The sequence below is a fragment of the Aythya ferina genome (assembly GCF_964211825.1).
Source record: "Aythya ferina genome assembly, chromosome: 11".
Lineage (NCBI taxonomy): Eukaryota > Metazoa > Chordata > Aves > Anseriformes > Anatidae > Aythya > Aythya ferina.
This window is the reverse complement of record NC_140307.1, coordinates 8360428-8372584: the sequence shown is the minus strand read 5'-3', so window position 1 is coordinate 8372584 and position 12157 is coordinate 8360428. Positions and strand designations below refer to the sequence as shown.

The following is a 12157-nucleotide window of genomic DNA, read 5'->3' as shown; positions in this document are numbered from 1 at the left end:
GAGGACCTCACATAGACTACAGGCAACTGCACAAGCACTACAGGGTGTTTAGGTGAGGAAAGCCAGCATCCTTGGGATCTACCTAGCTTCCTCAGCCCAAAGGGCCTGGAAAAGGGCTGGGATGTGTAACAAGCACTTGCCAGGCTTCCTTTTTTTTGTTTTTTGTTTTGTTTTGCTAGTCTTAACTAGCACTTAACTAGCCAGACCACAATCAACAAGGGGAACATTCCCATGTCACACACTTGAGCACACTTTGTCTGGAGAAGAAATGGGATATCTGATGTTACTGTTGTATTCCCAGCCCTCTCCAATTCACTGCAGGACCGTGGCAAGTGATCAATACCACAAAGAGAAATGTTTTGGTCCTCTCCCCTGCTCAAATGCAAAAGTTGATTCCTGAGAAGCTCACAGACTTCCAAGCAGCACAGCTGACCCACGCAGACAGGGCAGCTCGTGCTACAGCTTGCATGACCAAGACCTTCTGTACTTTACTCCCCAAGCCTGCAGGGACATGATGGATGCTCTGCACTTCTTCTGGAGTAGAGATTTATTGAACAGTTTCTGAGCTCAGTGCTGCAGCTGATCCCTGTGAGCCCCATGTCCCTGCTCTTTTGAAGCCCTGTCTTGAGTTATGATTGCCCCAAGGTGGGAATCAACACCTGGGAGATCCATGTGGCTCCACCTGCCTGACACACAGGTTTCACACCAAGTTTCTCACTAAATCTTTTCTACTCCTTATCAGCCTGCCAGCAGGACTCACGGGACCTCTCTCTTGGAGGACTAATCCCTGCCAGCCTCCCTGCTCAGCCCATGTGTCATAACCCCCAAATGGGGCAGGGTATCACTTCCACAATGCATCTTAAGAAAACTTCAGCTACAAAAAGTCAACCAAAAAGTGAACAGCACACTACGTTGTGGCAAAACTGACATGTTGTGTGGTTTTGAGGAATTATTTAATTTTCCTTATTGATACAAGCTATGCATTCATAAGCAGCTCAGTGCCTTACCAGCCTCCTGCCAGACTGAATCATTTTAGCTGCGAGATGAGAAACAGCAAAAGTTCAAGGTTGCCACAACAGCAATCAGGCTTAAGGTCTGGAAATACTATAGACAAGTAAGCAAAATATCTCTCAGCCTCGGGACATTCGAGATTCAATTTCATTTAACGAACCTGGCCGCAATTCACCGTGGCACAACAGCATCACAGGCAGAAGTGCACAGCAATGCTTTGCAGGTGTTAGCAGCCACACAGCAAGGAGGGCTTCGTGGTGGCCCCAAACCCAAAGAGCACAGGAGCACGGGGTCACCCCTGGGATGGAGGGACCCACCACGCAATGAAGGGAAGGCATGGAGCAAGTCAGCAGCACTGCATCTAAAGCAGACCCCACACCCCTTGTTTTTGAGGTGGGTTTTCCCCAACTGGCACCAGAAGCAGCTGTCTTGTAGTTAGGTTTTCAGCTTTGGGGGGACCACAGGCAGTAGAAAGCCAGTGTTTGCCTTAATGGTAAGTCAAGATGAACTTCACCTGGAGCAGCTTCTGGAATAATTGGTCCTGAGACATATGCAGCCACAGGACATCTAGCTCTAAGTCAGGACACCCGTCTCTGGGGTCATACAGAAAGTATTTGTGTTTCTTCCACCACGCTACCCCCAGAACAGTATTTTTTTGCAGCAAAGGAGCCATTTGGGCAGTTTTAGTCCCAGCAGCTTTTGTCTACCCCAAGATGAAAGGAACCACCCGAGCATCTCCCCCAGGCAGGATGATGTGACTGCAGCATCCTGCTGCCTCCCCAAGGGACATCGCAGACAGCAACCCATAGAGCTGCATGGAGTAGGCACATATGGTCGGAGACTGCTCTCAAAACAGGGCAATTTTAATTGTTTTTGTTCCTGTGCCAGATTATGCCAGTTTACCTTTGGATTAAAGGCTATCAGCTTCCATCCCCATACTGTTATCCTTTTCTATCCAAAACTTGTTCCCATTGCACCCGCTTTAATATTTTAAGCTGCCCTGGAACAAGACTTTTCAAAAGAAAAGTTAGTAGCCAAACAAATATGCCCATGACATAAGATGAATGATTACACAGCTGAAGCAATGATGCCTTCAGGATTAATCTTACCTAAATATTTCATTTCTTCATTTTGAATTATGAACCTCTTTTTACATAAATACTTGTAGAGTTTATAGATCATTCCTGAAAGCAAAGTTTGATTAAAAAAACTAGGAAAACTCTTGGGGAGGAAAACTTCGGTCTCATCTAAAAGATGGTTTCTGCTCTCCTCTGAAGAGCCCAACGCAGGATAACAAATAGGTCACATTTTTGATGGCATTTTTATTTAAACAAAGCAGGATATCATAAGCCTTGTTCTGCTTTTGCCATTGTTGGATTAACGTAATGAAAGATTTAATTAAGAATAAAGCCTCTGACCTAGCTGTGCCTGAGTCCCAGAGGCCGGAGGGGCTCACTAATCCCTAGTCCCAGTGCTCTGTTTTCTGTGTAGGACCTCAGCATCCCAGATACCTTCTATCTTTAGACCCTGGGCTTGCTCCAGCCAGGAGACAGGCTGTCCATATCCCAATTTCTCACAGCTGACCCCCACCAGCTCTGAAGACCACCCTGTCAGACCCCACAGTGAAATGAGGATAATACTTGTGTTTTGCCCTAATAATTAATGTCTGACATGGAAGAGCCTGGCCAAGACACTGCTGCACATCTGGCAAAACCCATTCCTGTGTGTGCCTCTCACACCAAAGCCAGGTGCTCAACCCCACAGCTGGGCACCACCTCAGGAGCGGCTGGAGGGCTAAAGAGAAAGGAAATAAATATTAGGTTTTCTACAGGAGCAGTTCTTCAGGGGTTTTCTGCTCATTAAGCACACCCCACAAGGTCTTGTCCTCCCCTTGGTTGCAGCGTGGACAGGCCAGAGCCCCAACCAGAACATGGAAAGTGCCCTGAGAGATCTTACAGGTGCAAGAAGGAGACAGACCTCAAGGACAAACTCAGCCCAGTGTCACCAGGCACCTGAGCAGATGACGTAAGCCATCCAAGTTATGAATTTCATTTAAAACTGTGTGATTACTATATCTGCACAATCTGGGTAGCAACTCTCATCCCACAGCTCTTTCTTAACTAGGAGATAAGCCCTATTAATTACCAGCAGGCCTGAGGATATCTCCTTTCCCTACTACCCCAGTTTTTCAGGTACTTGGATAAATACTGAGCTTCCTCTGGCAGGGAAGGGATTGTATCTGCAAAGCGTTAATAGGCTAAAGCCACTTCCAAAATAGCTTGCATCAGCTGATAAGTTTATCCTACATCTTGGTGCTTTAAAAACAGCAGCTCCAAACATCTTCCCTGACCAATTCAAGATTTATATCAAGTTTGGGATCTCTATCCCAGCTTGACTCACCCAATTTTTCAGCATTCAGTAATGAAACCCCAAGAGGCCCATGACTCCTGCACACTACATTTCTGCTTTCAGGGTCTTCCTGTGTTAGGATAGAGGTAACGGTGTCAGGCAACAAGCAGGAGGAGAATATTTCACAAACACAAAAGAAATAATTAGAACTCAGCAATTTATTTGGGAAGGCACCTGTGCTTTTGTTGGGAGGAGACTGTCATTCCCTGCTTTTTAATCTCAGGATCCGCTGATGTATTGTGACTTTTGTGCTTCTTGGTGCCGCGCGTTCACATCCATTTTGCTCCCTCAAGTGGGGCAGGCTTTCCAATGGATTGTCACCATTTAGTAATTACAAATATAAATGTCACTGCTGTCAAATAATATAATGCACCTCACGCATCAGGACACAAGCTGTTTAAAATCAAACTATTATAGTAAAGCTGCTGCCGCGTGAATACGCATTGATTAAATTTCTAGACATTAATCATTTTTAATAAAAACTGAATTTTGTCAAGGCAGCAATGAACTTTCCAGAAGACATTGGAATGAAATGATGTCTCCAGAAGGCACTGTTCCTCCAGGCACTGCTTGAGCGCTGGGGAACGGTTTGAGTACATAATGTATAGCTGCAGAAAGCGTTTTATAAAAATTACCTTGACACAGCAGTTCAACCAATTCTGCCTGGAGAAATGCAAAAGGCCTGAAAGCTGCAGCTCCCAGTAGGTGGCCAACACTCACCTGAGCACCACGATGTGTGTATAAGTGCAGTGGCTGCTTTCTGATGCCCACAGGAGATGGCTCCCCCACACTGCCAATGCCACCCCAGGATGAGGTCTCCCAGCCTGCTCAACAGTGCCAAGACATTTTTCCTTTTTCTACCCCATCACCCCCAAACCCTAACAGATTTTAGACTGTTGAAGAGAGACTATCGCAGCAGCGCTATGACAGATACACCGCTGAGGATGCCCACTTACTTAAAGAAAAAAGGGTAAATTTGTTTCCCACATGCCTTTCTATCAGTGTCAGATCCACCTGCTGCCCACTGCCACACTCATCTTTATCACATCTGGGAAATGTGGCCACTGAAAGGCTCGTGGCACACAGTAATTAAGCAGAAATATGCTTTGATTGAAAGATTTGGGTTACCTTTCTAGAGAAGGGATACCCTAGGAAAACAAGCTGTGACTACTCACCCTACACATTGGAGAAGTTACTCAACACTGGGATCAAATTGCAGGCACAGAGTGGAGCAGCCACTTGGCATGATGATAGATTGCTGTATCAGTCTTACCTGTGAGCCTTATTTACAGAAGCACCACAAAAATGTTTGAGCTGGCAGCCACTCCATTCTGAGAGCAAATATAGCAAAAAATGTTTTCTAACCTATGGAATTTGCAACTTTTAAAAAACCTGTACAAAACAGGTTTCTCCTCAGCAGCCCTTCAGCTCCTGCCTGCTTGGTTTAATAAGGTAAAAAGCCTTAAAAGCATGAAGTATTTGCTAAAATACAGGCAAGGATGTTGTTGTCATTGCTCAATCTACTGTTGGGAGTGCAGCTCTGAGGCTAGGAGCAGGTGAGAAGAGGGAAGTCATGTTTGGAGCCAGATGCCACCCAAATTCAGCTTGCTGCATGTTCAGCCAAGACAGGAGCTGTGCTCCAGGTTTACACCTCCTTGTAGGGGAGCTGGATGAGAGCACCATGGCATCATCCTACACTCAAAGCACTGGTTTCCCAGGATTTCAGGGTGGGACTGAGCCTCACCCAGCCTGAGCTGAGCCAAGATGCTGGTGCCAGGCATGGCAGAGCATGACCACAGCAGCTTCCTCCTTCCCAGGGCCATACCAAGAACAGAGACCAAGTTTCTTACCCTTTCCCCCCACTTCAAACCCCAGGGAGCTCAGAGCCCCCACCCAGGGGTGAATTAGGCACAGGATACCCTCCTGATCCATCCCTGGTCCTCAGCCCTGCACTGCTCCCTCCATCACCCCAGTACAGCTGCATGTGCAGCTGCACAGAAAAGCAGATTGAGGAACCGAGCTGGGCTAAAAATAGGGACAACTCTTCCTAAATAGATCTTAAATTTAGCTGAACACCACACAGCAAAACCATGCTTGAATGATGCTGGTCTGCATGGAGCAAAGCACTGCAAGGTGCCTCCTTGGCCAGGAAGGCTCCTCTCCTCACCAGAGGATGCACTTCAGGAGCACAGGGTTTCTCCATGCTGATCTTGAGCACATCAGCATCACTCACTGCAAAGCCTGGGGTCCCCAGTAACACCCTGACCCTTCCCTTGGCTACCCCTGTACCAGGTTAGCCAGCCCATCTGACCTGCCCTCAAATCCACCAGGAAGTCTTGGGGTGGCTTAATTGCCTAGTATTAACCAATAGCTCAAGACATTATGTGGTTGCTACTTTTTTTTTTATTCTAAGCTTTCCTGATCAGTTAAAACACATTCTCATACATCTCAGCGTCATCTCTCTGCAGCCAGAGAAAGAAAAGGAGCAGGCATTTTTTGGAGCACAACAACTAAAGACTATTGCCCTTCCCTTTCTGCTCACCCTAACGAGCAGGGCAGCTTAACCAGCTCAGCCTCCTCTGTCCCTAGGGCAAGCACATATCAGAAGAGAAATTGTGCCAGGACACAGAAGTACATTGCCACATTCTAGTGGAACCAAAATTGCATTTCACATCTTTAAGTGCCTCCTGGGTGTTTACTGCAAACCCAGGTCAACAGTGGACTTCTCTGGCACCAGCTGGAGCAGCTCTGCTAAAAGCTGCCTGAACTGCAAGAGCTTACACCCAAATGAGCGCCCTGAAGGAGCAGATTGCTATGGCATACTCCAATAGTTCTGTTTTCTTACTTGGTTTGCCAAAATATAAGTCCTTTCCTGCTCCTCAGCATCCCACACTGAGACTGAACCCCAAAGCAAAGCTGCTGTTCAAGAAAAAAAGCAGAGCAGATACCCACTGACCTTAATCCACGCTCTGAGCAGCTCCTCTTCCCCTCCAACCACCCTCTCCTCTACAGAAACTCTTCATCCTGCAGACCAACAGCCTCACTTTGAGCTGGGGAAGAGCCTTTTATAAACTCATGGCCCTAAATGCTTTCCAGGTGGTCTGGATTCAATGCACCACGAAAAGCTCCTCATCCCCACCTGGAAGGTCCTACCCCAGCCTCCTACGGGGTTCCACAAGCAGACTTTGATCTCTGTGCTTTGCAGGATTGGTCAGCCTGACAGCTCAGGTGCTTTCACAAAATGTAGCTCTTGTCACAGCTCCTTTGAGCTGTGTGAAAAGGAGAACAGACCTTGCTACAGATAGGATGGGTTGGTAATAACTGAGGTGTGCAACAACATGCTGTAATTTCCAAGGAGTTAAAGATCTTTAATTCAGACTCCCAGAGCTGGCAAAGAGAAGAAACACCCACCCTGCAATACTGCTGGGAAGACTTTGGGAGGTAAAATGGTAGTAATGCCCAAGGGATGGAAAAAGACAGTGCTTTAGTCATATTGCAGCCATGGAGCCGAGCTCTGTAACCCCATCATTCTGATATGAATCTAAAAATCTTTAAAAACCCTTTCATACACCTCAATTATTTTAACCACTTAGCCATCACGTTCCAGGATTGATTCAAACACATACCAATTATTTAAGTCAATTGCCTATTAAAATTCATTTTCAACAAAAGGTCAAAAAAGCAAATTGAAACCAGATGCAGTGCATTATGCCTATCAGTATTGTGATCTGCACAAAAGTTCATTATTACGATTCTGCTGAGGTAATTCCTCTTGTCAAATTTTGGTCTGTTATGCCAGTGTCGCTATTACAGACTCTATTAATTAAGAGGGTTTTTTTTATTATTATTAACAGAAAGTTTAAAACACTGCAGTCTCACATAATTGGGGATTGCCTACCTACAGCACAGGTTTTGAAGCTGGATGTGCACGTTATTTCATTACAGAAGATCTGAGGAGCTTTAAGGCTCCCTGTTGAGAATCTGCGGAGCTGCAAAGCATTTAGGCAGCTCTCTCATCCAGAGCGGGTACACCCTACCCAGACCTCTGGCCCCATCCCAGGAACCCTGTGGGATGCCACCCTGTGGCCCCATTAAGCTGCTGTGCTGCTTTCTGAGTCTTTGGGATGCCCTGTGGTACCATCTGATTTTCTTTTTAAAATAAAGACCAGGAGAGCAGTTATTCCCCAGGTAGTCCTGCTGATGTCCAGGCTGCTCTTTGTGGAGCAAATGTTATTCCACAGGGGTCAGGGAAGCAGCATCTGTCCCTAAGAGAAGAGCAACTTAGTGGGTTCGTTAATTCAAAGCAACATCAAGGGCTGGGTGACTCCAGTGCCTCAGTTCTCAGTCCTATAGCCCAGTGTTAGTTCATGCAGCTGATGTACAAAATCTTCATGGCTCTCCACAAAATGGTCATTTGCAAAAGTTCATTCCTGGGACCTCTGTGGGTGCCCAGGTATAACCACAAGTGGCCAGAGATGGTGGTGGAGAGGGCAAAGAGCAACCCAGAACTGCTCTGCCACAGCTCCCACATGTGTCCCCAAAACCACCCGCTGCCCTGTGCACTTTTATTTTATGTGCAAGGGCATAAGCAGCTGGTTCAGGGACTGAGCAGTAAAGGGGGCATTGGGCATTGCCACACAAGGGAAAACACAGTGCTTTCTCCTGGAGCATCAGAAGCATTTTCTTTCCTTTGAGATTGATGCTGTGACTGTCCCAAGAGGAAAATTAATTTTCTTCCTAACTAAAGTCATTTGAATGGAGCCCTCGGTTCCAGTAGAAAAATGTTGGCATTTCCCATGGGAAAACTAGAAACAAACCAAAACAGAAAATTTCATTCTAAAATGCCAGCTTGAAATAGGGCATTTGCATTTCTGTCCTCTGATAACAGGCACGTTTTTCCAATTAAGTATTTTTTAAAGGGGCTGTGTTTTGGCAGAAGGAGAGGGTGTTTGATATTTCTGATATGCAAATCTGACCTCCAGCCCTCGGGTTAAGTCTGAGAGAAATGTCTCTTAAATTAGAGGAAAACATTTTTTTTTTTTTTCAATTAATGTTTGGACAGGGGGAGCAGCAGGCCTCCAGCTGATTTCTCTTCCCAGCCAGCCATGGCCCAGAAGGCCTACCACAGTGGGACTTGCATAACATGAAGGCGATGCAATTTCTTATTCTGTGGGCCCTTGATAACTCCCATGAAACCAGCCTGGGTGGAATACACTTTATTTTACAGAAGACTTGGCATCCTAGGTGGAGGATCAGTGGAGGGGATTGAGTCGCTCTCCCAGTGCCCACCATGGCTGTAGCTGAGCTGCAGAGCTGCCTGCTCTGAAGGCGGGTTGGGGCCACATTTGCAGCAGGTTTTGGGATCAGAGCAGCCCAGCGAGAAGATGATGAGGACCTTCCATCCCCACACAATCCTCAGGCCACCTCAGGAGGAGGACAGGCTCGGCCCCTGCTCTCCACATCTCATACAGCTCCGTGCAAGCAAAGGGATGGCCAAGGAGCAAGGCCCTGCTCAGGGCCCTGCAGCCCCGCTGCGCTCACTGGAGGCCGCAGCCACCTCCTCTTCACCTCTCTTCCTTCTTATTTTAAAAGGAGATAAACAAGGGCAGGATTTGCAGGCAGCTGTGGCCTCTTTGAGTGCAGTTCACCACGGGGAGGCATCTCGGGGCAGCTCAGAAATGACTAGCATCGAGGAGTCACAACAATTTGGCTGAGGTCATCCCAGTGCCAACACAAGGCAGTCCCTGGGTAGGGTACACAGCTGATGTGAAACTGATGCTACACTTGATCTTAGCTGAAAGGCCATTAAAAAGAAATCAGAAGAGACTGGCTAAAAGCAATTTATGGGGTTACAAAATGATGTATTACATGCACCATGGCTCCAGGTTTGCAGTAATTTAGGCTGGTATTGATTGAGGAGAGACTGGGGCATATTCCACCACCTTTTTAATTTCAGTCTGATTTGGCCGCTGCTTGCAGGTCAGCAGGCAATTTGATGAGACAAAAACAAACCAAGCATTAGAGCAGCCTAAATCACCCACTTTTAGAAGTACCTTGTAAATAACTTTAAGGCTGAAGAAGGAGAACAGAGTGAAAGAACTGGCTATTAAGGAAAACAAGACTGAAGTTCCAGACTGAGAAAAAATGGTTTCATGGCACCATTAAGAAGGAATATCACTCACACATACCATCATTGCCTGCCTGTATTTTCCCAGACAAATATGCTGTCTTTTCCCTTGTATTATGGTGCTAATTCTGATTCAATGTGAACTGATTAGGTATCAAAATAAAGCCAAAGTATACACAGGGCTGCTTACAGAGGCCTCTAATCATATCATTGCAGCAATGGGATGGATGACTTGGTGTTGTTCCAGCCTATTCACATCACACAATACTGCAGGACTGCCTGTACACCCTGAGAAAAGGGACAGGCTGCAAATCCGAGACTAAATCTCCCACGAGAGTAAATCTGGGATGATTTTCTCCTGCAGGTAGTGATTACAATATTAAGTGTACTGGTGCCTGGGAGGCCAAGGTGAATAGAGAAAACCCATTGTGAGATCAAACACATGGCTTATACCAACCATCAGGTACTGGGTAAAAATGGATTTTCAAAGTTCACTGTGACTATCAAAAGCTTGAACTCTGATGTGCACAGGAAAAGACAGACGCAGGCACTTCTGATTGGATTAATTAGCACTTTCCTGTAAGAAGGCTTCTCTGATCTCTAATTGCATGTTCATTTCAGTCTTTTAATATTGCACTTGTGAGGCTCTTTTCTATTCTCTGCAGGTAAGGGGAGGCACAACCCCATGTTGCCACATTCAGTGGCAGAGCAGGAGATGTGACATCCCCATCTCCTGGGACATCATCTCCTGGAGCTCGGGGCCATGCTGGGCTCTCCCCATCGCATCCTTCACACCAACACCACACAGGTGTTGGGGACACATCCTGCACTGCTCAGAGAAGGAAAACCCTGTGTTTAATCCAGAGTGAGCAACTGCTGAAAAGCCAGTTCTTTTTTTCTGACTCGCAGGATGTTTGACCAAACACAGATATTTTTGGCTCATAAGGTCAAGATGAGGATGTGGAGTGGAGGAACATCTTCTGTGGACGATAGTGTCCTGGTCCCAAAAACACCCATGTGTTGGGAAGCCCAGCCTGGCCAGGCTCTGATGGACTCACAGCCAGCATAGGAACTGCAGGGTTTAGCTGCCAGTGAACCCAGTTCTTCCCTTCTAATAATTAGTTGTACAATCAAGTGAAACCACCTGAGCACCTTGGTCCTCTGCTTCCACTCCAGAAGACCTCAAAAGTTATCGGCAGCTTTAATTAAAACTAGCTTTGAGATACACAGCAACCTATAATGGGCATGGCTCCTTCCAGATAATACTGTAATAACCCTCACTCATATTAAATATAGCGGCAATATTGTTCACCAGAGGTGAGGACATTAGCACAAATAATCAGCCACACTGTGATGGGGAGAGCACTGAAGCCAAGAGGGGGTCTGAAAGGATTGCATAAAAGGCATTTGCTCCCAAAAAGAAAAAGTCCTGCAGCTCCCTGCCCTCCTTAGCATCCTGCCCAGAAGGTCTCTGAGTCTCCAGCAGCTTTAGCTCAAATGTTCCCCCTTACTTTTTTGGCAACATGCCACCAGTAGGAGGCAACTTCCAGGTCCCTGCATCTTTTCTTCCAGCCCATCCTATTTGTTTGTCACCAACTCACACCTCTGGCAGGAAGGCTGCAGGCACTACAATCACAGAGGTGGTCACAATTTCAGCCCACTGCAATTTTGTTGCATAATGGAGCAATGGAAATTTTTGTTGTTTCTTCATTATTAGGGAATAACAGACAAATCTTCAATGTATTTTCTAGTCAAATATCTTATACTCAAATGAAAAATCCTAAAAGAAGGCTTTCTGGCGACAGCAAGGAAACCACAGTCCATTTGAAGGACCTCTAGTTAAACATTATACCATAAAGGCATCCAAGATCATGGCTCATCTTGAAAACCATGCCTCTATTCTTTCCCAAAACACTGAACATGTGCACGGAGCTAAGTGAAATGAGATTTTGCTCAGAAGGCCATTTCAGTCAAAAAGGTTGGCTTTATTTTTTTACATGAATGAAACAAAACATGGCAATATTTCTCCTTTGAGCCAAACCACAAAAAAAAATACAACTTACTTCCTTCAATGTCTTATTCTTCCTTCACACTGCACCTCTAACTAGATAATAAAAGCAAGCGAAAAATACTGGGTTTGTACTCAAAATTTGAAAACATTTTCACAGGATTTTTCAAGCTTCTCGGCAAAACACTTTGCTTTCCGATAGATTATACTTACCTTACTTATATAACTGTAAGCCCCTGCTAACTCGAAATCCCTCCCATATGAAATGCACTTCAGTGGCTGTTCCGTTCAGGAACAGTTCATCCCTGGGAAAATATTATTGCTGGAATGCTACGTGAGTCCACAGCTTCAAGCTGGATGGTGCATTTAAATTCTCTAAAGAGGCTTTTAGGAATTCATAACAGTGCTCGATCTACCTTTGGGGGAAGAAATATGCCTTTTTTTTTTTTTTTTTTTTTTTTTTGAGCTGCAGCAGCTGAAAGCATTAATTGGCTGATCTTTTCACCAACAATTCATTATATTTGATTATGTGCCTTTTGTGCAGCTGTTCTGTTACCCCAGTGCCTTGTTAATACTTCCTAACTGCAGGATGTCATCTTTGA

The 12157-nt window shown here is 45.8% G+C and overlaps 1 protein-coding gene across 4 annotated transcripts in view; it reads right to left on the bottom strand.

Moving 5' to 3' along the window:
• The window catches only part of MINAR1 (membrane integral NOTCH2 associated receptor 1), a 60251-nt gene extending 53688 nt beyond the window's left edge, over nt 1–6563 (bottom strand). For 2 of the 4 annotated variants that reach the window (XR_014696857.1, XM_084532384.1), the window contains exon 1: nt 6377–6563. The gene's annotated coding sequence lies outside the window, so the exon portion shown is untranslated. The remainder of the gene's footprint in view (nt 1–6376) is intronic. The other 2 variants (XR_014696858.1, XM_084532385.1) reach the window with 2 other exon arrangements.
• Between the last annotated feature and the right edge of the window lie 5594 nt (nt 6564–12157).